This window comes from Bufo bufo, chromosome 1 (assembly GCF_905171765.1).
Source record: "Bufo bufo chromosome 1, aBufBuf1.1, whole genome shotgun sequence".
Lineage (NCBI taxonomy): Eukaryota > Metazoa > Chordata > Amphibia > Anura > Bufonidae > Bufo > Bufo bufo.
Window position 1 is genome coordinate 418,199,157 of NC_053389.1, and position 26,695 is coordinate 418,225,851.

A 26,695-nucleotide genomic window follows, 5' to 3' on the forward strand; every position below is an offset into this window, starting at 1 on the left:
TTTTTTGTTATTTACAACATTCGTCTAACAGGTTAGATCATGTGATATTTTTATAGACCAGGTTGTCACGGACGCTGCAATACCTTTTATGTATACTTTTTTTTTTATTTATGTAAGTTTTACACAATGATTTCATTTTTGAAGCAAAAAAAATCATGTTTTAGTGTTTCCATAGTCTGAGAGCCATAATTTTTTCAATTTTTGGGCGATTACCTTGGGTAGAGTATGATTTTTGCGGGATGAGATGACGGTTTTATTGGCACTATTTTGGGGTGCGTGTGACTTTTTGATAGCTTGCTATTACACTTTTTGTGATGTAAGGTGACAAAAAATGGCTTTTTTTACACCTTTTTTTTTTTTTTACGGTATTCACCTGAGGGGTTAGGGCTCTTTCACACCTGCGTTATTGTCTTCCGGCATAGAGTTCCGTCGTCGGGGCTCTATGCCGGAAGAATCCTGATCAGGATTATCCTAATGCATTCTGAATGGAGAGTAATCCGTTCAGGATGCATCAGGATGTCTTCAGTTCCGGTACGGAACGTTTGTTGGCCGGAGAAAATACCGCAGCATGCTGCGCTTTTTGCTCCGGCCAAAAATCCGGAACACTTGCCGCAAGGCCGGATCCGGAATTAATGCCCATTGGAAGGCATTGATCCGGATCCGGCCTTAAGCTAAACGTCGTTTCGGCGCATTGCCGGAGCCGACATTTAGCTTTTTCAGAGTGGTTACCATGGCTGCCGGGACGCTAAAGTCCTGACAGCCATGGTAAGTGTAGCGGGGAGCGGGGGAGCAGTGTACTTACCGTCCGTGCGGCTCCCCGGGCGCTCCAGAGTGACGTCAGGGCGCCCCAAGCGCATGGATCACGTGATCGCATGGATCACGTCATCCATGCGCATGGGGCGCTCTGACGTCATTCTGGAGCGCCCCGGGAGCCGCACGGACTGTAAGTATACCGCTCCCCCGCTCCCCGCTCCTACTATGGCAACCAGGACTTTAATAGCGTCCTGGGTGCCATAGTAACACTGAAAGCATTTGGAAGACGGTTCCGTCTTCAAATGCTTTCAGTACACTTGCGTTTTTCCGGATCCGGAGTGTAATTCCGGCAAGTGGAGTACATGCCGGATCCGGACAACGCAAGTGTGAAAGAGCCCTTAGGCCATGTGATATTTTTATAGAGCAAGTTATTAAGGACGCTGCGAATCCTAATATGTATACTTTCTTTTTTATTGGCACTATTTTGGGGTGCGTGTGACTTTTTGATCGCTTGCTAGTACACTTTTTGTGATGTAAGGTGACAAAAAATTGTTTATTTAGCACAGTTTTTATTTTTTACGGTGTTCATCTCAGGGGTTAGGTCATGTGATATTTTTATAGAGCCAGTCGATACGGACACGGCGATACCTAATATGTATACTTTTTTTTTTATTTATGTAAGTTTTACACAATAACAGCTTTTTTAAAACAAAAAAAATGATGTTTTAGTGTCTCCATATTCTGAACCATATTTTTAAATATTTTTTGGGTGATTGTCTCAGGTAGGGGCTAATTTTTTGCGGGATGAGGTGACGGTTAGATTGGTACTATTTTGGTGGCAAACGCCTTTTTGATCGCTTGCTGTTGTACTTTTTGTGATGTAAGGTGACAGAAAAATTGTTTATTTAGCACAGTTTTTATTTTTTATTTTTTACGGTGTTCATCTGAGGGGTTAGGTCATGAGATATGTTTATAGAGGCGGTCGATACGGACACGGCGATACCTAATATGTATACACGGCGATACCTAATACAGGGAGTGCAGAATTATTAGGCAAATTGTATTTTTGAGGATTAATTTTATTATTGAACAACAACCATGTTCTCAATGAACCCAAAAAACTCATTAATATCAAAGCTGAATATTTTTGGAAGTAGTTTTTAGTTTGTTTTTAGTTTTAGCTATTTTAGGGGGATATCTGTGTGTGCAGGTGACTATTACTGTGCATAATTATTAGGCAACTTAACAAAAAACAAATATATACCCATTACAATTATTTATTTTTACCAGTGAAACCAATATAACATCTCAACATTCACAAATATACATTTCTGACATTCAAAAACAAAACAAAAAAAAATCAGTGACCAATATAGCCACCTTTCTTTGCAAGGACACTCAAAAGCCTGCCATCCATGGATTCTGTCAGTGTTTTGATCTGTTCACCATAAACATTGCGTGCAGCAGCAACCACAGCCTCCCAGACACTGTTCAGAGAGGTGTACTGTTTTCCCTCCTTGTAAATCTCACATTTGATGATGGACCACAGGTTCTCAATGGGGTTCAGATCAGGTGAACAAGGAGGCCATGTCATTAGATTTTCTTCTTTTATACCCTTTCTTGCCAGCCACGCTGTGGAGTACTTGGACGCGTGTGATGGAGCATTGTCCTGCATGAAAATCATGTTTTTCTTGAAGGATGCAGACTTCTTCCTGTACCACTGCTTGAAGAAGGTGTCTTCCAGAAACTGGCAGTAGGACTGGGAGTTGAGCTTGACTCCATCCTCAACCCGAAAAGGCCCCACAAGCTCATCTTTGATGATACCAGCCCAAACCAGTACTCCACCTCCCTTGCTGGCGTCTGAGTCGGACTGGAGCTCTCTGCCCTTTACCAATCCAGCCACGGGCCCATCCATCTGGCCCATCAAGACTCACTCTCATTTCATCAGTCCATAAAACCTGAGAAAAATCAGTCTTGAGATATTTCTTGGCCCAGTCTTGACGTTTCAGCTTGTGTGTCTTGTTCAGTGGCGGTCGTCTTTCAGCCTTTCTTACCTTGGCCATGTCTCTGAGTATTGCACACCTTGTGCTTTTGGGCACTCCAGTGATGTTGCAGCTCTGAAATATGGCCAAACTGGTGGCAAGTGGCATCTTGGCAGCTGCACGCTTGACTTTTCTCAGTTCATGGGCAGTTATTTTGCGCCTTGGTTTTTCCACACGCTTCTTGCGACCCTGTTGACTATTTTGAATGAAACGCTTGATTGTTCGATGATCACGCTTCAGAAGCTTTGCAATTTTAAGAGTGCTGCATCCCTCTGCAAGATATCTCACTATTTTTGACTTTTCTGAGCCTGTCAAGTCCTTCTTTTGGCCCATTTTGCCAAAGGAAAGGAAGTTGCCTAATAATTATGCACACCTAATATAGGGTGTTGATGTCATTAGACCACACCCCTTCTCATTACAGAGATGCACATCACCTAATATGCTTAATTGGTAGTAGGCTTTCGAGCCTATACAGCTTGGAGTAAGACAACATGCATAAAGAGGATGATGTGGTCAAAATACTCATTTGCCTAATAATTCTGTACACAGTGTATGTATACTTTATTTCCCCCTCTATTTTTTACCAATTTTTTTAAACTTTATTTCGGGAAAATGACGTTTTTGCTTATTTTTACTTGAAACTTTAATTTTTTTGGGGGGAAAACTTAATTTTTCAACTTTTTTTTCACTTAATTTTTTGTCCCACTTTAGGACTTGAATTTCTGGGGGTCTAATCCCCTTTATAATGCATTCCAATACTTCTGTATTGGAATGCATTGGCTGTATGAGTAATACTGTGTGTATTACTCATACAGCTTCCGGCCTGTGAGATCCAGGGGGCTGGATCTCACAGACACGTCACAGGAAGGCAGCGGCGATGCCTCAGGAAGGCATCGCGCTGCCTTCCATGCCATCGGGTCCCCCCTACAGCCGCATGGGGACCCGATGGCACCGCCGCCCGCTGGATAAGGTAAAACCGCAAACCGCAGATCTAAATTGACCTGCGGTTTGCGGCGAGCGCCGATGCATGACCCCCCCCCCGGCGTTGTGACAGGATGGCCGCTGAATAATTTCAGAGGATATCCTGTTGCGATTAACCCCCGCCGCAATGCCGTTTTAAAGTTAGGACGTATCGGTACGTCCTGGGTCCTTAAGGACTCGGCAAACATGGCGTACCGGTACTTCCTAAGTCCCTAAGGGGTTAAAGGGATTATCGAGACAAAAAAATGTCCCCCATATGCCCGAGCCCCTCACACTGAATATAATTACCTGGCTCCCCGCTCCCGGTGCCGCTCCTGGTCCCCGCACCGGATGTTATCGTCCGTGCACGGGGACCAGGAGAGGCGCCGGGAGCGGGGAGCCAGGTAAGTATATTCAGTGTGAGGGGCCCGGGCATATGGGGGACATTTTTTTTGTCTCGGATAACCCCTTTAACCCCTTAAGGACTCAGCCCTATTTCACCTTAAGGACTTATCTGATCAGTGTCACTTTAAAGGGACACTGACAGGCCAAATCAGCATATATAGTTAGATATATGACATTACAGGTCTTATACAGTCTTTTAAAAGCATATAAGTCTCCCCCCTGTCCACCTTATAAAGAGCGAAATATAAAGTTTTATAACCTGCTTGTCCGGTCACTAATCTGCCCAAGGGGCGGCGTTTCATGTGAAAATGCGCCCAGTCAGCCTTCCCAACTGCCGTTCTGAAGCCCCGCCCAGCTCATCAATATTCACTTCGCTGGGCGGCGGCTAGAACTCTCCCCAGTCCCGATCCTGCGCATGGGCAATTCAATTGTCTATAATTAACCCCTTTGATGATGTGAGTGAGCAGCGCTCTGAAGCGCTGCTCTGAACAGTGCATGGCTGAGGCTGAGGCTGCAGCTGCAGACACAGGCAGGCTGTGTGTGTACGCAGGCGCAATCTAACCACGGCGGGGCGCAGGCGCAGAAGATTGGGCATGAACGATGCCCGGACAATTGAATTGCCCATGCGCAGGATCGGGACTGGGGAGAGTTCTAGCCGCCGCCCAGCGAAGTGAATATTGATGAGCTGGGCGGGGCTTCAGAACGGCAGTTGGGAAGGCTGGCTGGGCGCATTTTCACATGAAACGCCGCCCCTTGGGCAGATTAGTGACCGGACAAGCAGGTTATAAAACTTTATATTTCGCTCTTTATAAGGTGGACAGGGGGGATACTTATATGCTTTTAAAAGACTGTATAAGACCTGCAATGTCATATATCTAACTATATATGCTGATTTGGCCTGTCAGTGTCCCTTTAAGAGCTGATAACTTTAAATCGCTTTGACTTATCCAGGCCATTCTGAGATTGTTTTTTTCGTCACATATTGTACTTCATGACACTGGTAAAAAGAAGTAAAAAAATAATCTTTTTATTTATAAAAAAATACCAAATTTATCAAAAATTTGTAAAAAATGTCAAATTTCCAAGTTTCAATTTCTCTACTTCTATAATACATAGTAATACCTACAAAAATTGTTATTACTTTACATTCCCTATATGTCTACTTCATGTTTGGATCAATTTAGGAATGATATTTTATTTTTGGGGGATGTTACAAGGCTTAGAAGTTTAGAAGCAAATCTTGAAATTCTTCAGAAATTTTCAAAAACCCACTTTTTAGGGACCACTACAGGTCTGAAGTCACTTTGGAGGCTTACATAATAGAAACCGCCCAAAAATGACCCCATTCTAGAAACTACACCCCTCAAGGTATTCAAAACTGATTTTACAAACGTCGTTAACCCTTTAGGTGTTGCACAAGAGTTATTGGCAAATGGGGATGAAATTTGAGAATTTCATTTTTTTGCCTAATTTTCCATTTTAACCCATTTTTTACACTAACAAAGCAAGGGTTAACAGCCAAAAAAAACTGTATCTTTATTGCCCTGACTCTGCCGTTTACAGAAACACCCCATATGTGGCCGTAAACTACTGTACGGGCACACAGTAGGGCGTAGAGGGAAAGGTGCGCCGTATGGTTTTTGGAAGCCAGATTTTGCTGGACTGTTTTTTTGACACCATGTCCCATTTGAAGCCCCCCTGATGCACCCCTAGAGTAGAAACTCCATAAAAGTGACCCCATCTAAGAAACTACACCCCTCAAGGTATTCAAAACTGATTTTACAAACTTTGTTAACCCTTTAGGTGTTGCACAAGATTTAATGGAAAATAGAGATACAATTTAAAAATTTCACTTTTTTGGCAGATTTTCCATTTTAATATTTTTTTTCCAGTTACAAAGCAAGGGTTAACAGCCAAACAAAACTCATTATTTATGGCCCTGATTCTGTAGTTTACAGAAACACCCCCATATGTGGTCGCAAACTGCTGTACGGGCACACGGCAGGGCGCAGAAGGAAAGGAATGCCATACGGTTTTTGGAAGGCAGATTTTGCTGGACTGTTTTTTTTTAACACCATGTCCCATTTGACGCCCCCCTGATGCACCCCTAGAGTAGAAACTCCAAAAAAGTGACCCCATTTTAGAAACTACGGGATAGGGTGGCAGTTTTCTTGGTACTAGTTTAGGGTACATATGATTTTTGGTTGCTCTATATTACACTTTTTTGTGCGGCAAGGTAACAAGAAATAGCTTTTTTGGCATGTATTTTTTTTTTGTTATTTACAACATTCATCTGACAGGTTAGATCATGTGGTAATTTTATAGAGCAGGTTGTCACGGACGCGGCGATACCTAATATGTTTTTTTTATATTTTTATTTATGTGTTTTACACAATGATTTCATTTTTAAAACAAAAAAAATATTTTTGTGTCTCCATAGTCTAAGAGCCATAGTTTTTTCATTTTTTGGGCGATTATCTTAAGTAGGGTCTCATTTTTTGCGGGATGAGATAACGGTTTGATTGGCTTTTTGATTGCTTGCTATTACACTTTTTGTGACGTAAGATGACAAAAAATTGCTTTTTTTACACCGTTTTTATTTTTATTTTTTTACAGTGGTCACCTGAGGGGTTAGGTCATGTGATATTTTTATAGAGCCGGTCGATACGGACGCGGAGATACCTAATATGTATACTTTTTTTTATTTATTAAAGTTTTACACAATGATTTCATTTTTGAAACAAAAAAAATCATGTTTTAGTGTTTCCATAGTCTAAGAGCCATAGTTTTTTTAGTTTTTGGGCGATTATCTTGGGTAGGGTAAGATTTTTGCGGGATGAGAAGACGGTTTGATTGGTACTATTTTGGCGTACATGCGACTTTTTTGATCACTTTTATTACCTTTTTTGGGAAGTAAGGTGGGCAAAATTTCAATTTCCTCATAGTTTTTATTTTTTTATTTTTATGGCGTTCACCGTGCGGGGAAAGTAACATAACTGTTTTATAGATCAGGTCGTTACGGACGCGGCGATACCAAACATGTGTAGGGAATTTTTTTCATTTTTAATCAGTGATAAATGTGTTTTGGGATTTTTACTTTTTTTTCACTTTTTTTTTGACCCAGACCCACTTGACTTGGTTCTTGAAGATCCAGTGGGTCTGATGTCTGTATAATACAGTACAGTACACTATATAGTGTTTTGTACTGTATTTTACTTACACTTTGTCTGAACAGATCTATGCCTTTAGCACAGATCTGTTCAGCACCATGGACAGCAGGATGCCTGAGAAGGCGTCCTGTTGCCATGGGAACCTTCCCCGTCTCCTTCCCCGTCTGCTCAGTTGTGGCCACAACTTCGCAGACGGGGAAGGGTAAGGAGGGGGGCTGTCTGGGGGCTGTCTGTGGGCTCTCTCCCTCTCCATCGGGGGGCTGCAAAGGCACAGCAGCCCCCCGATGGGAGAGGGAGGGAGCTCCCTCTTACTGTTAACTTTTTCCATACAGCGGTCCGTACGGACTGCGGTATGGAAAGGGTTAAACGGCTGACATCTGCACAAATGTCAGCTGTTTATACCAGGGTGTCAGCAATGTGCTGAAACCCTGGTATACCCACTGGCCACCAACGAATTTTCAAGAGGAGGCGGGCGGGCTATCGCGAGCCCGCCTGCCGCACCGCCCCCACCGCCCACAACTTCCCCCCCTGCACCACCCGCCGGCAAAAAATCATGCAGAGGTTCAGGGGGGGTGCAAAATCAATATTTTAGGCACACTAAAGTTTCTGATCCCCGCGGGATCAGAAACTGCAGAGAGCGCAGCAAACCGCAGGTCTGAATTGACCTGCGGTTTACGGCGATCGCCGATAGGGGGGGGGGGGGGTCACATGACCCCCCCTGGAATTGTGACAGGATGTCGGCTAAATGATTTCAGCCGGCATCCTGTTCGGATTAACCCCCGCAGCTCTGAGTCCTTAAGGATTCGGGAAATAGAGCGTATCGGTACGCCCTAAGTCCTTAAGGGGTTAAGGACTCTGGAAGCATGCCGTACCGGTACGTCCTGCGTCCCTAAGGGGTTAATTAAAAGTTTTTAGTTTTTTTTTTAAGCGTTCACAGTAGGTAATTGTCAAAGCTAACCTGTTCCTTCATTGTACAATTACCTCTGCACATTCCTAGAAAACTCTTCTATAGAAGTCAAAGAGGTCCATTGTGTCTTTGGCTCATGTGGCTGCAGTAAAGTATATCTCTTAATGCAGTTAAAAGTAGCTCAGACAAGATGGCAACCTCCATAATCATGATAAATGATTACAAAAAAAGCATATGAGTCACTAGGTGGTTTTAACTGACAGAAAATACATTGATGACAATTTAAAGGGGTTGTCTCACCTCCTGCTTTCCCGACTTCTCTGTGGGCCCGTTTCTGAGCTGGAGCGCGGGGGGGGGGGGGGCTTCTCCACCTGACTGACAGCAACCCTTGTCTTAATGTGCGCGCTCATGATTAGAGATGGCCTCGCGGTTCGCCCGGCGGTCATTTCGCGGCAAACTTTGCGTGTTCGCGATTCGGCGAACATGCGAACATATGGAGAAATTCGCGCCCGCCATATTCTTTTACATTATGAAGAACTTTGACCCATGACACATCCATCAGGTGGTACAGGACAGCCAATTGAGATGTTTGAGCACATGGACATACCCTCTACCTTATAAATAAACCTGATCTGGCCGCCATTTTACATTCAGTGTTTTGCAAGTGTAGGGAGAGGTTGCTGTGTGGAGCAGGGACAGGCTGCTAGGGACACCAAACGTAAGCTAATTGGGCCACAAAAGTCATTTTAAGGACTAGTATAGGTGTGCTAACGATAGGTGTGATACACAGAGGGGTGCGATATACTTATATTATACTTTTATAATGAGTCAAAAACACATAGATCTATATAGTCATCACCTGGAAGTCAGGGGCCTAGGGGCTTACTAGGGCCATTTTTATATAGGGTAAGGTTCTGGACGGGGTCGCTCTTATCAGGACGGGTGGTCTGTGGTTAGGCTATCAGGGCCAGAATAGCACCCCCCTGTAGGGCAATATCAGGGACAGTTCTTTGCCCACCCTGTCCTTCAATACCACATCATCATCTAGCCCAGGGATAGATGTTTTTTGCTTTCCCTCCGGGATTCATGGATGTGCACTGGAACCCCCCGGATTGTGGTAGGACATATGGTTTCTGATTTGGTGCCGCCGAGCACCTGATTTAGTGCCGCTGAGCACTTGTTATTGCTAACCACATCTATGCTTCTTGCTTAAAGGGCTTCTGTCACCCCCCAAAAGTCATTTTTCATTTTTAGGCTAATTAAAATCCTTATAGTGCGATTATTCAATATATAGTGCTCTTACCTTGTTCTGTTGTTTAGTTTCTTTAAAAACCGGACTTTTATAATATGTTAATTACCTCGCTACCAGCAAGTAGGGCGGTTACTTGCTGGTAGCCGCCGCATCCTCCTTTAAAAAAAAGCCCCCTCCTCCTGTTGATTGACAGGGCCAGCGAGCGCTCTCCTCCTCCGGCTGGCCCTGTCTGCAATTAAAATCCTGCGCCTTACATGTCTTCATTCAGCGCAGGCGCTCTGAGAGAAGGACGCTCGCTTCCTCAGCACTCCCTCAGTGCGCCTGCGCCGATGACGTCACCTCTAAACCCGAAAGAGAAGACGTCATCGGCACAGGCGCACTGAGGAAGTGCTGAGGAAGCGAGCGTCCTTCTCTCAGAGCGCCTGTGCCGAATGAAGACACGTAAGGCGCAGGCGTGGGATTTGTCAATCAACAGGAGGAGGAGGCGTTTTTTTGAAAGGAGGATGCGGCGGCTACCAGCAAGTAACCGCCCTACTTGCTGGTAGCGAGGTAATTAACATATTTTAAAAGTCCGGTTTTTAAAGAAACTAAGCCACAGAAAAAGGTAAGAGCACTATATATTGAATAATCTCACTATAAGGATTTTAATTAGCCCAAAAATGAAAAATTACTTTTGGGGGTATCTTTGAGGGATATCTTTTCCATTTACACGTCTGCAAAATGGGCCCGCATCCGTTCCGCAATTTTGCGGAACTGGTGCAGACCCATTCATTTTCAATGGGGCAGGAATGTGCTGTCCACATCCGCATTTGCGGATCCACATCTGCATTTGCGGATCCGCACTTCCGCATTTGTGCTTCCGTTTCCGCAAAAAAATAAAACATGTCCTATTCTTGTCCGCACATTGCCGGTGTCCGTCTTTTGCGGATCCGCAAAACACTTACGGACGTGTGAATGGACCCTCATATTAACATTATTAAAGGTTACGTTTTATCTTTTTGTATATTCTAATGGATTGCCTTCCGTTTACAATGTAATAATATACTTTCTATGTTAGAAAGTATATTATAGTGCATTTGTATTGTGTGGCAGTTGTGTGCGGTTCTGCTGCGATACTGCAGGTATATAGAGGGACAAGCGTTATTGGAACAAATAATTTCTACTGGTGTGATATACCAGTCGTCCCCCAAAAACACTGATTGAAGCGGGGTGTTATATACCATTATACTTTCTTTATAGTGCATTTGGTTACTGTATAGTGCATTTGCGCATGCGCGTACGCGAAAATTATATTGCCGATATTTCGAATTGAAAGAAATTATGAATGGAGATTGCAAATTCGAATAATACATCTGGTATGTCACTGTCCATGTTGTGGGACTACAGGGAGTGCAGAATTATTAGGCAAGTTGTATTTTTGAGTATTAATTTTATTATTGAACAACAACCATGTTCTCAATGAACCCCAAAAAATCATTAATATCAAAGCTGAATATTTTTGGAAGTAGTTTTTAGTTTGTTTTTAGTTTTAGCTATTTTAGGGGGATATCTGTGTGTGCAGGTGACTATTACTGTGCATAATTATTAGGCAACTTAACAAAAAACAAATATATACCCATTTCAATTATTTATTTTTACCAGTGAAACCAATATAACATCTCAACATTCACAAATATACATTTCTGACATTCAAAAACAAAACAAAAACAAATCAGTGACCAATATAGCCACCTTTCTTTGCAAGGACACTCAAAAGCCTGCCATCCATGGATTCTGTCAGTGTTTTGATCTGTTCACCATCAACATTGCGTGCAGCAGCAACCACAGCCTCCCAGACACTGTTCAGAGAGGTGTACTGTTTTCCCTTCTTGTAAATCTCACATTTGATGATGGACCACAGGTTCTCAATGGGGTTCAGATCAGGTGAACAAGGAGGCCATGTCATTAGATTTTCTTCTTTTATACCCTTTCTTGCCAGCCACGCTGTGGAGTACTTGGACGCGTGTGATGGAGCATTGACCTGCATGAAAATCATGTTTTTCTTGAAGGATGCAGACTTCTTCCTGTACCACTGCTTGAAGAAGGTGTCTTCCAGAAACTGGCAGTAGGACTGGGAGTTGAGCTTGACTCCATCCTCAACCCGAAAAGGCCCCACAAGCTCATCTTTGATGATACCAGCCCAAACCAGTACTCCACCTCCACCTTGCTGGCGTCTGAGTCGGACTGGAGCTCTCTGCCCTTTACCAATCCAGCCACGGGCCCATCCATCTGGCCCATCAAGACTCACTCTCATTTCATCAGTCCATAAAACCTTAGAAAAATCAGTCTTGAGATATTTCTTGGCCCAGTCTTGACGTTTCAGCTTGTGTGTCTTGTTCAGTGGTGGTCGTCTTTCAGCCTTTCTTACCTTGGCCATGTCTCTGAGTATTGCACACCTTGTGCTTTTGGGCACTCCAGTGATGTTGCAGCTCTGAAATATGGCCAAACTGGTGGCAAGTGGCATCTTGGCAGCTGCACGCTTGACTTTTCTCAGTTCATGGGCAGTTATTTTGCGCCTTGGTTTTTCCACACGCTTCTTGCGACCCTGTTGACTATTTTGAATGAAACGCTTGATTGTTCGATGATCACGCTTCAGAAGCTTTGCAATTTTAAGAGTGCTGCATCCCTCTGCAAGATATCTCACTATTTTTGACTTTTCTGAGCCTGTCAAGTCCTTCTTTTGACCCATTTTGCCAAAGGAAAGGAAGTTGCCTAATAATTATGCACATCTAATATAGGGTGTTGATGTCATTAGACCACACCCCTTCTCATTACAGAGATGCACATCACCTAATATGCTTAATTGGTAGTAGGCTTTCGAGCCTATACAGCTTGGAGTAAGACAACATGCATAAAGAGGATGATGTGGTCAAAATACTCATTTGCCTAATAATTCTGCACGCAGTGTATTTGTGCACTTCTAGTAATTATTTTTTGGCTGCAAATATGAGCTGAAAGTTTTTCAGGTTCGCCTGCCATTAAAATGAATGGGACACGCCGCGAACTTGCGGTTCTTCAACATTTGATAGCGTTCGCGCGATCGCATTCGCGAAGCGTCCCGGCAGATGTTCGTCCATCACTACTCATGATATGCAGCCCTCTGTATCTCAATGCACACTGTTACCTCTATATATTTGCATATAGAGATAATGTAGTACCCCAGAGCAGGCACTACCATTCCTACACCCTGCTACTGTCTTTAATGGCTAACCAAAAATGTCATCTGTGTATTTATTTTCAGGTCCTCTGATATTGTGCCTTAATAATATTGCTGTGTAAGGGTCCATTGACACTTCCGTAGTGTTTTGTGGATCCGTAAATTGCGGATCCGCAATACACCTGGCCAGCACCCCCATAGGACTGCCTATTCTTGTCCGCAATTGCGGACAAGAATAGAACATGTTCGATTTTTTTCGGGAGCCGCAGACCGAAAGATCGGGGACGCGCTCCGGAAATGCGGATGCGGACAGCACATTGTGTGCTGTCTGCATCTCTTCCGCCTCCATAGAGAATGAATGGGTCCGGATTCGTTCCGCAACGTTGCGGGACAGATCCGGACCCATTCTATGGACATGTGAATGGACCCTAACTGTTATGCAATTGTATTACATGGACTGTGCCTGGTTTGTTCAGTGGGTGGCAGTGTACCTTGCAGAGAAAGATCTTTAGATAGAATCAAACTTACCAGTCCATTCTTCCCTTTTTGGGCAGAAGTGGGCTAGTCTTGCTTCCTATCAAGGGAGAAGTTGCAGGAAGATATGGGGAGTCACGAAGTTTAGAACTGGAAGGAGAGCAGACATGTCGCAGTGAGGGGAGCGCCCCTCTTTCTCCCCCAGGTCGCAAGCGTCTTATAGGAAGCAGTTTGCAAAGCACCCTGACTCCTTACAGTTTACAGACAGAGTATTATGAGGGCACCCTGCTCAAAGATACCAGAACTGTCAGAAAGTCCAGCTACCAGACCGAAGCCACAGTTTAGCACAGCAGAGAAAGATAAAGCAAGGTATCCAAGTTTGCCTGACAATTTACCCCAAAACTTGCTGGAGCCAGAGAAAGACCAACTATTGTCTGGATGAAAGTTTATTCACGTAAAGCTGTTGAACTTTTACCAAGTCTGAGAAGACCTTATTTGTGGATGCAAATAGGGGGGACATGGTGTCATGGCCCCATCTATTTGCATTGCCAAATTGTGTATTTAGTCAATATTACTTACCTGGTAACAGATGGACTTGGTATAGGATGACGTCATCTGGAGCAGCTTGATTGGAGGATGGATCAACAGCTGGATGGTCTCGTGGAACACCCTATTAAAGAAAAGTCAGTTGCTGCGTAGAGATGTCACGAACATAAAATTTTCCGTTCGCGAACGGCGAACGTGAATTTCCGCAAATGTTCGCGAACGGGCGAACCGCCATAGACTTCAATAGGCAGGCGAATTTTAACACCCACAGGGACTCTTTCTGGCCACAATAGTGATGTAAAAGTTTTTTCAAGGGGACTAACACCTGGACTGTGGCATGCCGGAGGGGGATCCATGGCAAAACTCCCATGGAAAATTACGTAGTTGACGCAGAGTCAGGTTTTAATCCATAAAGGGCATAAATCACCTAACATTCCTAAATTGTTTGGAATAACGTGCTTTAAAACATCCTGTGTGTGTATTCGATCAGGTATGATGTTGTATCGATCAGGTAGTGTAAGGGTTACGCCCGCTTCACAGTGACAGACCAAACTCTGACAGATCAAACTCCCCGTTTAACGCACCGCAAACAGTCCATTTGCACAACCGCAAACTCCCCATTTGCACAAGGTTGGATACCAAGCTAGCCATGTCCCGTTCCTTGTCCTCACTGACGTCATTGAAGGTCTCTTCCTCCACCCAGCCACGTACAACACCAAAGGTCCCCGAAAGGTGACAACAAGACCCCTGGGACGCCTGCTGTGGTTGGCCTTCCACCTCCTCAAAGCCACCTTCCTCCTCTGACTCCTCTTCTTCAGACTCCTCTCTCTGCGTTGCCGCAGATCCAGCAATCGACGACGACAAGGCTCCTTCTGGTGGTGATGGTGACCACAACTCTTCCTCTTCATGCTCATCTACGGCCTGATCCAGCACTCTTCGCAGGGCACGCTCCAGAAAAAACGCATATGGGATGAGGTCGATGATGTTGCCTTGGGTTTGACTGACCAGGTTTTTCACCTCCGCAAAAGGACGCATGAGCCTATAGCCATTGTGCATGAGCGTTCAGTAACGCGGCCAAAAAATACCCAGCTCCGCAGAGGCTGTCCTCTTTTTTTTAAATTAAAAAAATCTGTTCTTACCAGTTTAATCTCTGTTTTGTCCCCTATCAGGGGCCGATGTATGGAATAGATTTTAGGAACCGGGAGATGGAAAAAGATGGTTGGTCGGTCCTCTTACTTCCAATTTGGGACACTGCGCGTGCGCCGTGCAATGTACTGTGCCACCCTATATGAGTGGTGGGCAGTGGGCACAGTACAGTCTGTGGGTCTGACACTCACTGGCAGGCAACTGCAATTATATTACAGAGGAAAAATTAAATGACTTTTTTTTATCTGCAAGGTGCTGTGCCACCCTATATGAGTGGTGGGCAGTGGGCACAGTACAGTCTGTGGGCCTGACACTCAATGGCAGGCAACAGCAATTATATTACAGAGGAAAAATGTAATGACTTTTTTATCTGCAAGGTGCTGTGCCACCCTATATGAGTGGTGGGCAGTGGGCACAGTACAGTCTGTGGGCCTGACACTCACTGGCAGGCAACTGCAATTATATTACAGAGGAAAAATTAAATAACTTTTTTATCTGCAAGGTGCTGTGCCACCCTATATGAGTGGTGGGCAGTGGGCACAGTACAGTCTGTGGGCCTGACACTCAATGGCAGGCAACAGCAATTATATTACAGAGGAAAAATGTAATGACTTTTTTATCTGCAAGGTGCTGTGCCACCCTATATGAGTGGTGGGCAGTGGGCACAGTACAGTCTGTGGGCCTGACACTCACTGGCAGGCAACTGCAATTATATTACAGAGGAAAAATTAAATGACTTTTTTATCTGCAAGGTACTGTGCCACCCGATATGAGTGGTGGGCAGTTGCAGTGGGCACAGTACAGTCTGTGGGCCTGACACACACTGGCAGGCAACTGCAATTATATTAACCACCTCTGGACCGCCGTACGCAGGATTGCGTCTTTGCGGCGGTCCTGTTGTTCTGGGTGGACGCGCCGGTGCGTCCTCTCGCGAGACGCGAGATTTCCTGTGAACGCGCGCACACAGGCGCGCGCGTTCACAGGATCGGAAGGTAAGCGAGTGGATCTCCAGCCTGCCAGCGGCGATCGTTCGCTGGCAGGCTGGAGATGTGATTTTTTTAACCCCTAACAGGTATATTAGACGCTGTTTTGATAACAGCGTCTAATATACCTGCTACCTGGTCCTCTGGTGGTCCCCTTTGTTTGGATCGACCACCAGAGGACACAGGCAGCTCAGTAATATGTTGCACCAAGCACCACTACACTACACCCCCCCCCCCGTCACTTATTAACCCCTTATTAGCCCTTGATCACCCCTGATCACCCCATATAGACTCCCTGATCACCCCCCTGTCATTGATTACCCCCCTGTCATTGATCACCCCCCTGTAAAGCTCCATTCAGATGTCCGCATGATTTTTACGGATCCACTGATAGACTGATCGGATCCGTAAAAATCATACGGACGTCTGAATGCAGCCTTACAGGGGAGTGATAAATGACGGAGGTGATCACCCCATATAGACTCCCTGATCACCCCCCTGTCATTGATCACCCCCCTGTAAAGCTCCATTCAGATGTCCGCATGATTTTTACGGATAGACTGATCGGATCCGTAAAAATCATACGGACGTCTGAATGCAGCCTTACAGGGGAGTGATCAATGACTGTGGTGATCACCCCATATAGACTCCCTGATCACCCCCCTGTCATTGATTACCCCTCTGTCATTGATCACCCCCCTGTAAAGCTCCATTCAGATGTCCGCATGATTTTTACGGATCCACTGATAGACTGATCGGATCCGTAAAAATCATACGGACGTCTGAATGCAGCCTTACAGGGGAGTGATCAATGACTGTGGTGATCACCCCATATAGACTCCCTGATCACCCCCCTGTCATTGATTACCCCTCTGTCATTGATCACCCCCCTGTAAAGCTCCATTCAGATGTCCGCATGATTTTTACGGATCCACTGATAGACTGATCGGATCCGTAAAAATCATACGGACGTCTGAATGCAGCCTTACAGGGGAGTGATCAATGACTGTGGTGATCACCCCATATAGACTCCCTGATCACCCCCCTGTCATTGATTACCCCCCTGTCATTGATCACCCCCCTGTAAAGCTCCATTCAGATGTCCGCATGATTTTTACGGATCCACTGATAGACTGATCGGATCCGTAAAAATCATACGGACGTCTGAATGCAGCCTTACAGGGGGGTGATCAATGACAGTTGGGTGATCACCCCATATAGACTCCCTGATCACCCCCCTGTCATTGATCACCCCCCCTGTCATTGATCACCCCCCTGTCATTGATCCCCCCCCTCCCCTCTGTAAGGCTGCATTCAGTCTTTTTTTTGGCCCAAGTTAGCGGAATTTTTTTTTTTTTCTTACAAAGTCACATATTCCACTAACTTGTGACAAAAAATAAAATCTCACATGAACTCACCATACCCCTCACGGAATCCAAATGCGTAAAATTTTTTAGACATTTATATTCCAGACTTCTTCTCACGCTTTAGGGCCCCTAGAATGCCAGGGCAGTATAAATACCCCACATGTGACCCCATTTCGGAAAGAAGACACCCCCAGGTATTCCGTGAGGGGCATATTGAGTCCATGAAAGATTGAAATTTTTGTCCCAAGTTAGCGGAACGGGAGACTTTGTGAGAAAAAAATAAAAAATATCAATTTCCGCTAACTTGTGCCAAAAAAAAAAAATTTCTATGAACTCGCCATGCCCCTCATTGAATACCTTGGGGTGTCTTCTTTCCAAAATGGGGTCACATGTGGGGTATTTATACTGCCCTGGCATTCTAGGGGCCCCAAAGCGTGAGAAGAAGTCTGGTATCCAAATGTCTAAAAATGCCCTCCTAAAAGGAATTTGGGCCCCTTTGCGCATCTAGGCTGCAAAAAAGTGTCACACATCTGGTATCGCCGTACTCAGGAGAAGTTGGGGAATGTGTTTTGGGGTGTCATTTTACATATACCCATGCTGGGTGAGATAAATATCTTGGTCAAATGCCAACTTTGTATAAAAAAATGGAAAAAGTTGTCTTTTGCCAAGATATTTCTCTCACCCAGCATGGGTATATGTAAAAAGACACCCCAAAACACATTCACCAACGTCTCCTGAATACGGCGATACCAGATGTGTGACACTTTTTTGCAGCCTAGGTGGGCAAAGGGGCCCACATTCCAAAGAGCACCTTTCGGATTTCACTGGTCATTTACCTACTTACCACACATTAGGGCCCCTGGAAAATGCCAGGGCAGTATAACTACCCCACAAGTGACCCCATTTTGGAAAGAAGACACCCCAAGGTATTCCGTGAGGGGCATGGCGAGTTCCTAGAATTTTTTATTTTTTGTCACAAGTTAGTGGAAAATGATGATTTTTTTTTATTTTTTTTTTTTTTCATACAAAGTCTCATATTCCACTAACTTGTGACAAAAAAATAAAAACTTCCATGAACTCACTATGCCCATCAGCGAATACCCTGGGGTCTCTTCTTTCCAAAATGGGGTCACTTGTGGGGTAGTTATACTGCCCTGGTATTCTAGGGGCCCAAATGTGTGGTAAGGAGTTTGAAATCAAATTCTGTAAAAAATGACGAGTGAAATTCGAAAGGTGCTCTTTGGAATGTGGGCCCCTTTGCCCATCTAGGCTGCAAAAAAGTGTCACACATCTGGTATCTCCGTACTCAGGAGAAGGTGGGGAATGTGTTTTGGGGTGTCTTTTTACATATACCCATGCTGGGTGAGAGAAATATCTTGGCAAAAGACAACTTTTCCCATTTTTTTATACAAAGTTGGCATTTGACCAAGATATTTATCTCACCCAGCATGGGTATATGTAAAAAGACACCCCAAAACACATTCCCCAACTTCTACTGAATACGGAGATACCAGATGTGTGACACTTTTTTGCAGCCTAGGTGGGCAAAGGGGCCCACATTCCAAAGAGCACCTTTCGGATTTCACTCGTCATTTTTTACAGAATTTGATTTCAAACTCCTTACCACACATTTGGGCCCCTAGAATGCCAGGGCAGTATAACTACCCCACAAGTGACCCCATTTTGGAAAGAAGAGACCCCAAGGTATTTCGTGATGGGCATAGTGAGTTCATGGAAGTTTTTATTTTTTGTCACAAGTTAGTGGAATATGAGACTTTGTAAGAAAAAAAAAAAAAAAGAAAAAAATCATCATTTTCCGCTAACTTGTGACAAAAAATAAAAAGTTCTATGAACTCACTATGCCCATCAGCGAATACCTTAGGGTGTGTATTTTCCGAAATGGGGTCATTTGTGGGGTGTTTGTACTGTCTGGGCATTGTAGAACCTCAGGAAACATGACAGGTGCTCAGAAAGTCAGAGCTGCTTCAAAAAGCGGAAATTCACATTTTTGTACCATAGTTTGTAAACGCTATAACTTTTACCCAAACCATTTTTTTTTTACCCAAACATTTTTTTTTAATCAAAGACATGTAGAACAATAAATTTAGAGCAAAATTTATATATGGATGTCGTTTTTTTTGCAAAATTTTACAACTGAAAGTGAAAAATGTCATTTTTTTGCAAAAAAATCGTTAAATTTCGATTAATAACAAAAAAAGTAAAAATGTCAGCAGCAATGAAATACCACCAAATGAAAGCTCTATTAGTGAGAAGAAAAGGAGGTAAAATTCATTTGGGTGGTAAGTTGCATGACCGAGCAATAAACGGTGAAAGTAGTGTAGGTCAGAAGTGTAAAAAGTGGCCTGGTCTTTCAGGGTGTTTAAGCACTGGGGGCTGAGGTGGTTAAAGGGTAAAAATTTAATGACTTTTTTTATCTGCAAGGTACTGTGCCACCCGATATGAGTGGTGTGCACACAGTACAGTCTGTGGGCCTGTGGCCTCTCACACACGGGCAGGCAACTGCAATATATATATAGAAAAAAATAAAATAAAAGCAGACTGATGTACCAGCCCTAAAAAGAGCTTTTTGGGGTGCTGTCAGGACGCTGTCCTTACAGCAGATGAGTCTTTGAGGACTGGAGTGGACACAGAACACTGGCCTATCTAACGATTTCCCTATTAATTCAGCAGCAGCAGCAGCACTCTCCCTGCTGTAACTAACACTGCAGCTTCAGAATGATTCTAAGATGGATGCTGTCCTTGCTTTTTGATAGGAGGTGGGAGGGTCTGGGAGGGAGGGTATGCTGATTGGCTGGAATGTGTCTGCTGACTGTGAGGTACAGGGTCAAAGTTTGCTCAATGATGACGTATAGGGGGCGGATCAAACATCGCATATGTTCGCCAGCCACGGCGAACGCGAACAAGCGATGTTCGCCGGCGAATAGTTCGGGACATCTCTATTGTTGCGCACTCAAGTAAGTGGCAGTGAAGAATCCCCCCCCCTTTTCATGTTACTAAATGTCACGGTGCTAAGAATGGAGTAATAGTCACTCGGTGAGTGGACTAGTTGGTTGTTATTTATTCGGTATTTAGTTATGTTGGTAATTTATAATATGGTTTACTTAATTATATTTATTAGGTAGCATTATGCACCGTGGCCAATTATATTCCAACAATAAAATATATTTAATACTTTAAGTGGTGTTAATTATTTAAAGGTTTAATGTTAAAGGTGGATACAAGATTGGGGTCTATGACACCATGGACCCTTACTCCACCAACTATCACTCTAGCGACGGTATACAGGTCAGAGCACAGTGACACACACAAAACTGTTAAGGCCGCATCACCACTCGGCATTCCTAAAAACCTGGGACACAGCCCTGGGAGGCGGAACACTGTAATAATGGTGTGTCCCAGCAAGCAGTGATGTCTGTCTACTGATAAGGTTACCAGGAGACAGATACGATCGCTCTGCCAGGCACTGTAGCTTTCCTACAGTTATCTTTCACAAGATGACAGCAGGCATCTGTATATTACAGGTCCAGGGCTATTTGTACAAGCCCTGAACCTGTTATAATTTATCCTCGTGGCATAACTGTACCGAACAGCTTCTATGGGAAGAATAAGCTGGCCGGGTGTGAGAGCTATTACAAGACTACATACGAGGTGCCGGTGGCCAGAGACTGGAGCTAACATAGGAATACATACAGAGGTGGGTGGGGATATGAGTGAATGCCTATACACTGGCCTCTATGTACGCCCGCATCAGAAAGGCCGGATATTTCTCTCCTATTTATTTTTTTATTTTACTTTGATCACTTTTTTTAAATAAAGTTTTATTTAAATCAACACTTCCATCAGCAAGTGGTGTTTTTTAACTCAATATTAATAGAAAACATTTTTTTTCCATAAATAATTGGATGCGCTCACAGCCAGGGAGAAGAGAACCGCTCCAGTCTCCGCCTAGAATAACCAAGTCAGCTAATTAGAATATAAGGCGTCAAAATCAACGGGGGACAACAGCGGACGAAAAAGAAGTGCGATGACATCAGTGGGGGCCGCCCTATAAGGTATGACCCTAATTAGACTAGGGTTAAACAGATGAAAGGTCCTCTTTAAGCCTAATGGACCTAAGGCTTTTGTTCGGATAATCCATCTCGCCTCTTTTTGTAACAGCAGGCGGTGCCTGTCACCACCTTGTGGAGCAGGGGGTACATATTCAATACCTGAAAAACAGACAGTTTAGGTTTCCCCCATGCGCTTACTGACACGATTTATCAATCTTGGGCATCCTCTGCCAGATTTTATTTAGTTCAAATGTTCTCTGAACCTTTCATATATACAGTACAGACCAAAAGTTTGGACACACCTTCTCATTCAAAGAGTTTTCTTTATTTTCATGACTATGAAGGCATCAAAACTATGAATTAACACATGTGGAATTATATACATAACAAACAAGTGTGAAACAACTGAAAATATGTAATATTCTAGGTTCTTCAAAGTAGCCACCTTTTGCTTTGATTACTGCTTTGCACACTCTTGGCATTCTCTTGCTGAGCTTCAAGAGGTAGTCCCCTGAAATGGTTTTCACTTCACAGGTGTTCCCTGTCAGGTTTAATAAGTGGGATTTCTTGCCTTATAAATGGGGTTGGGACCATCAGTGGCGTTGAGGAGAAGTCAGGTGGATACACAGCTGAAAGTCCTACTGAATAGACTGTTAGAATTTGTATTATGGCAAGAAAAAAGCAGCTAAGTAAAGAAAAACCAGTGGCCATCATTACTTTAAGAAATGAAGGTCAGTCAGTCAGCCGAAAAATTGGGAAAACTTTGAAAGTAAGGGCTATTTGACCATGAAGGAGAGTGATGGGTTGCTGCGCCAGATGACCTGGCCTCCACAGTCACCGGACCTGAACCCAATTGAGATGGTTTGGGGTGAGCTGGACCGCAGAGTGAAGGCAAAAGGGCCAACAAGTGCTAAGCATCTCTGGGAACTCCTTCAAGACTGTTGGAGGACCATTTCAGGGGACTACCTCTTGAAGCTCATCAAGAGAATGCCAAGAGTGTGCAAAGCAGTAATCATAGCAAAAGGTGGCTACTTTGAAGAACCTAGAATATGACATATTTTCAGTTGTTTCACACTTGTTTGTTATGTATATAATTCCACATGTGTTAATTCATAGTTTTGATGCCTTCATAGTCATGAAAATAAAGAAAACTCTTTGAATGAGAAGGTGTGTCCAAACTTTTGGTCTGTACTGTACATCTAATGGTTTTGCCCACATGCAATGTCCGCATTGACACATTACCAGATATACAATGTATGTACTTCTACAAGTTATGAAGCTTATCAACTTTATGGTATATACCCCCGAAAAGCAGGATTTTATTTTGAGCATTATACCTACAGAAGGTACAGTTTCCACATTTAAAATTTCCTTTTGGTCCTATTTTGTAGCCAATTACGGTGTAACTTTTTCTGAATGGTATTATTGGTCTATTTTTAGTGAACTCTTCTAAGCTACTATCCCTTTTCAAGATATCCCAATTACTTTGTATTATTTTACGTATTTTTTCTGCCATCGGACTGTATCTAAAGGAAAAGACAAATCTTTTTTGGTCTTCCCTATTATTCCCGTTTCTTTTGTTATTCCCCTTTAACAAATCTTGCTGATAGATTTTACCAGCTTTCTCCATAGCTAATTTGAGTTGTTTTTTTTGGGGTACTTCCTCTCCAACAGTCTTTTCTTTAGTTCTAAGGCTTGTGTTTCGTAACCCATTTTTGTGCTATTTATTCTTCTTAACCTAATAAATTGGCCATAGGGGACAGATTTTTTTTACACTCATAGGATGAAAACTGTTGTGGTGCAGCAAGGAGTCGGTCGCTGTGGGCTTACGATATCCCTCCATGACCAACTCATCACCCCTCACCACGACAGCCACATCCAGAAAATGCAAAGTCTGATTGCCCTGATTATAGGTGAACTGCATATTCATATCGTTCTTCTTATTTAAATAGGTTACAAACTCAGCACATTGTACCTCATTTCCTGACCACACTACAAAGACATCATCGACATATCTCAAATATGTTTTTATATGACACAAGAATGGATTATCCACTGAAAAAATAAATCTGTCTTCAAAACTTGTCAGATATATATTCGCAAAAGTGCATGACACTGGTGTCCCCATGGCCATGCCGTGTTTTTTTTATACCATTGTTCTCCAATTTAAATACATTAGTAAGAATTCATTCTAAACCTTATTCAATAAACTGACAAAATTTAATTTAATGAAGAGGAAAAGATTATGTTTGGAGTTTCTAACAGATACAGAACTGACTAATGCTAATAATGAAAATGTACATGATTTTACAGGGGGCGTGAGGTCCACATTTTGTCCCCCCTTGTCGGCTGGTGGGAGTATAGATATTTTCCACCAACAGGTCTTAAAAGAAATAAAAGCCCTTATATATCCCTGTATGGATTCGTGCACAAGAAGATTTGGTGGTAAAACCGGCCGACAAGAGGGGCAATGTGGTGCTCATGACTAGACAGTACTATATTGAAGAATCGTTGAGGCAATTGAGAGATGAAAATACCTATGAAAGGATACATAGTGATCCGACAATAGACATATAACATCAATTGAAACATCTTGCCCAGAAGTATGTAAAGAAAGATGTTATTTCAAATCGCATGGCTGAAAAATTAATACCTCAATTTCCCACTAAGCCTTTGTGGTATGTTCTACCTAAGATACATAAGTCGCCGACCGACCCCCTGGTTGCCCTATAGTGTTGGGGATTGGCTCGGCGACTGAACCTTTGTCTAAATATATTGACTGGTTACTGAGACTAGTATTAAAAAATGCCCCTGCATATGTGAGAGATACTAATGACTTCCTTTTGGCACTGAAGGAATTTCAGTAGCAGGGGGAGTATAGTTTGATCTCCCTAGATGTAGAAAATCTCTACACTCGCATACCGCACAGAGCAGGGATTACGACATTGATGGATGTTCTGGGCAACACTGGAAAGAGCGATTTGTTTGGTCAGTTTATTGAAGAAGGCTTAGAATGTATTTTTACTAATAATGTATTTAAGTTTGGAGAACAATGGTATAAACAAAAACACGGCACGGCCATGGGGACACCAGTGTCATGCACTTTTGCGAATATAAATCTGGCAAGGTTTGAGGACAGATTTATTTTTTCAGTGGATAATCCATTCTTGTGTCATATAAAAACATATTTGAGATATGTCGATGATGTCTTTGTAGTGTGGTCAGGAAATGAGGTACAATGTGCTGAGTTTGTAACCTATTTATATGAAAAGAACGATATGAATATGAAGTTCACCTATAATTATGGCAATCAGACTTTGCAGTTTCTGGATGTAGCTGTCGTGGTGAGGGGCAATGAGTTGGTCACGGAGGGCTATCGTAGGCCCACGTCAACCAACTCCTTGTTGCACCACAACAGTTTTCATCCTATGAGTGTAAAAAAAATCTGTCCCCTGTGGCCAATTTATTAGGTTAAGAAGAATAAATAGCATAAAAATGGTTTACGAAACACAAGTGTTAGAACTAAAGGAAACACTGTTGGAGAGGGGGTACCCAAAACCCCCCCTCGAATTAGCTATGGAGAAAACTGGTAAAATCTCCCAGCAAGATTTGTTAAAGGGGAATAACAAAAGAAACGGGAATAAAAGGGAAGACCAAAAAAAATTTGTCTTTTCCTTTAGATACAGTCCGATGGCAGAAAAAACCCGTTAAATAATACAAAGTAATTGGGATATCTTGAAAGGGGATAGTAGCTTAGAAGAGTTCACTAAAAATAGAACAATAATACCATTCAGAAGAAGTTACACCATAAAAGATATGCTGGTGAGGAGTAGATATGTAGAAAAAAATGAACAAAAATTGGCTACAAGATAGGAGACCAAAAGGAAATTTTAAATGTGGAAACTGTGCCTTTTGTAGGTATAATGCTCAAAATAAAATCCTGCTTTTCGGGGGTATATACCATAAAGTTGATAAGCTTCATAACTTGTAGAAGTACATACATTGTATATCTGGTAATGTGGTAATGCGGACGTTTTTATGTGGGCAAAACCATTAGATGTATGTATGAAAGGTTCAGAGAACATTTGAACTCGATAAAATCTGGTAGAGGATGCCCAAGATTGATAAATCACGTCAGGAAGCGCATGGGGGAAACAAACTGTCTGAGTTTTTCAGGTATTGAATATGTACCCCCTGCTCCACAAGGTGGTGACAGGCACCGCCTGCCGTTACAAAAAGAGGCGAGATGGATTATCCGAACAAAAGCCTTAGGTCCATTAGGCTTAAATGATAAGAATTACCTTAGCATTTTCCTCTAAAAATAATGAACATCTAAGGTAGCGCTTGTTTGATTTCTGTTGCTTGTTTTTAATGTGAGATACACATATGTTAATATATATGCTGCATTGCGATAAATCTGTATATTATTTGTTTACCATGATAATGGCGCAGAGCAGCATATAAAATGAGCACCTGTGGGACGTGACTACGTCAGTGGCCAGAAGAAGCACAACTGCGCGAAACGGGCGTCGCCTTTGACTGCAGGAAAGTTTGTCCGCCCCTGCCACACGTGTATATGTCTGTTTAGACGAATAAAGGATTTTTATACGACAAATGGTAAGTGCCGCCTTACTTACATACTCTATATTTGAGCATTACTGAGAACCTATTATGGGCAGAGCACCATATGGATGGTTTGCACGTACCACAGGATTGCCTGTGTATTTGAAAGTCTGACGTTTAGGCAGTGCCGCCTCGTTCTATCCTTTTTTAATTGAAGATGTATAGACTTTTTTATGGTTATATCTACTGAGCTGTGTGGGGGCAAATTTTTTGTCAGACAATCTTTAGTTTTTATTGATAACATTTTGGAGTGTGTGTGTGTGACTTTTTGATCACATTTTATTAAATTTTTTTAAAGTAAGAGAAGCGATGAAAAAATAGCTAATTGGCCATTTTGATCCTTTTTTGACCCTTTTTTTTTCGTTACGTCATTCGCTGTATTGGAAAAATATTATTAAATATATATTAGTATGGGCGTTTTCGGACATGGTGATGTCTAAGGTCAGTATAATATAAAGATAAAAGGACCGTGCACAAATTGCATACTGCAGAGTCTGTGCTGAATTTCCAAAGTCACTACAATAACTAGCAGAAATGTTTCCTACATTGAAGTCTCTTTTAAGGTGAGATGAAAATTTGGACCTGGTCCAAAGGGTCGCCAGCACAGATTTTGAGTTAAACCAATTTGTGTGCAATTCCTTTAGCTCAGCAATATACTGGAAATTATGATATTATTATCAATAATATAAATTATACAATAGTACATGGCATGAAAAAAATATATCTTATTACAGAAAAATGCCTCTTTCTCAACTGATCAAACATTTCCTCCTTCCCCCAGCCTCCTGTACTGATCACACA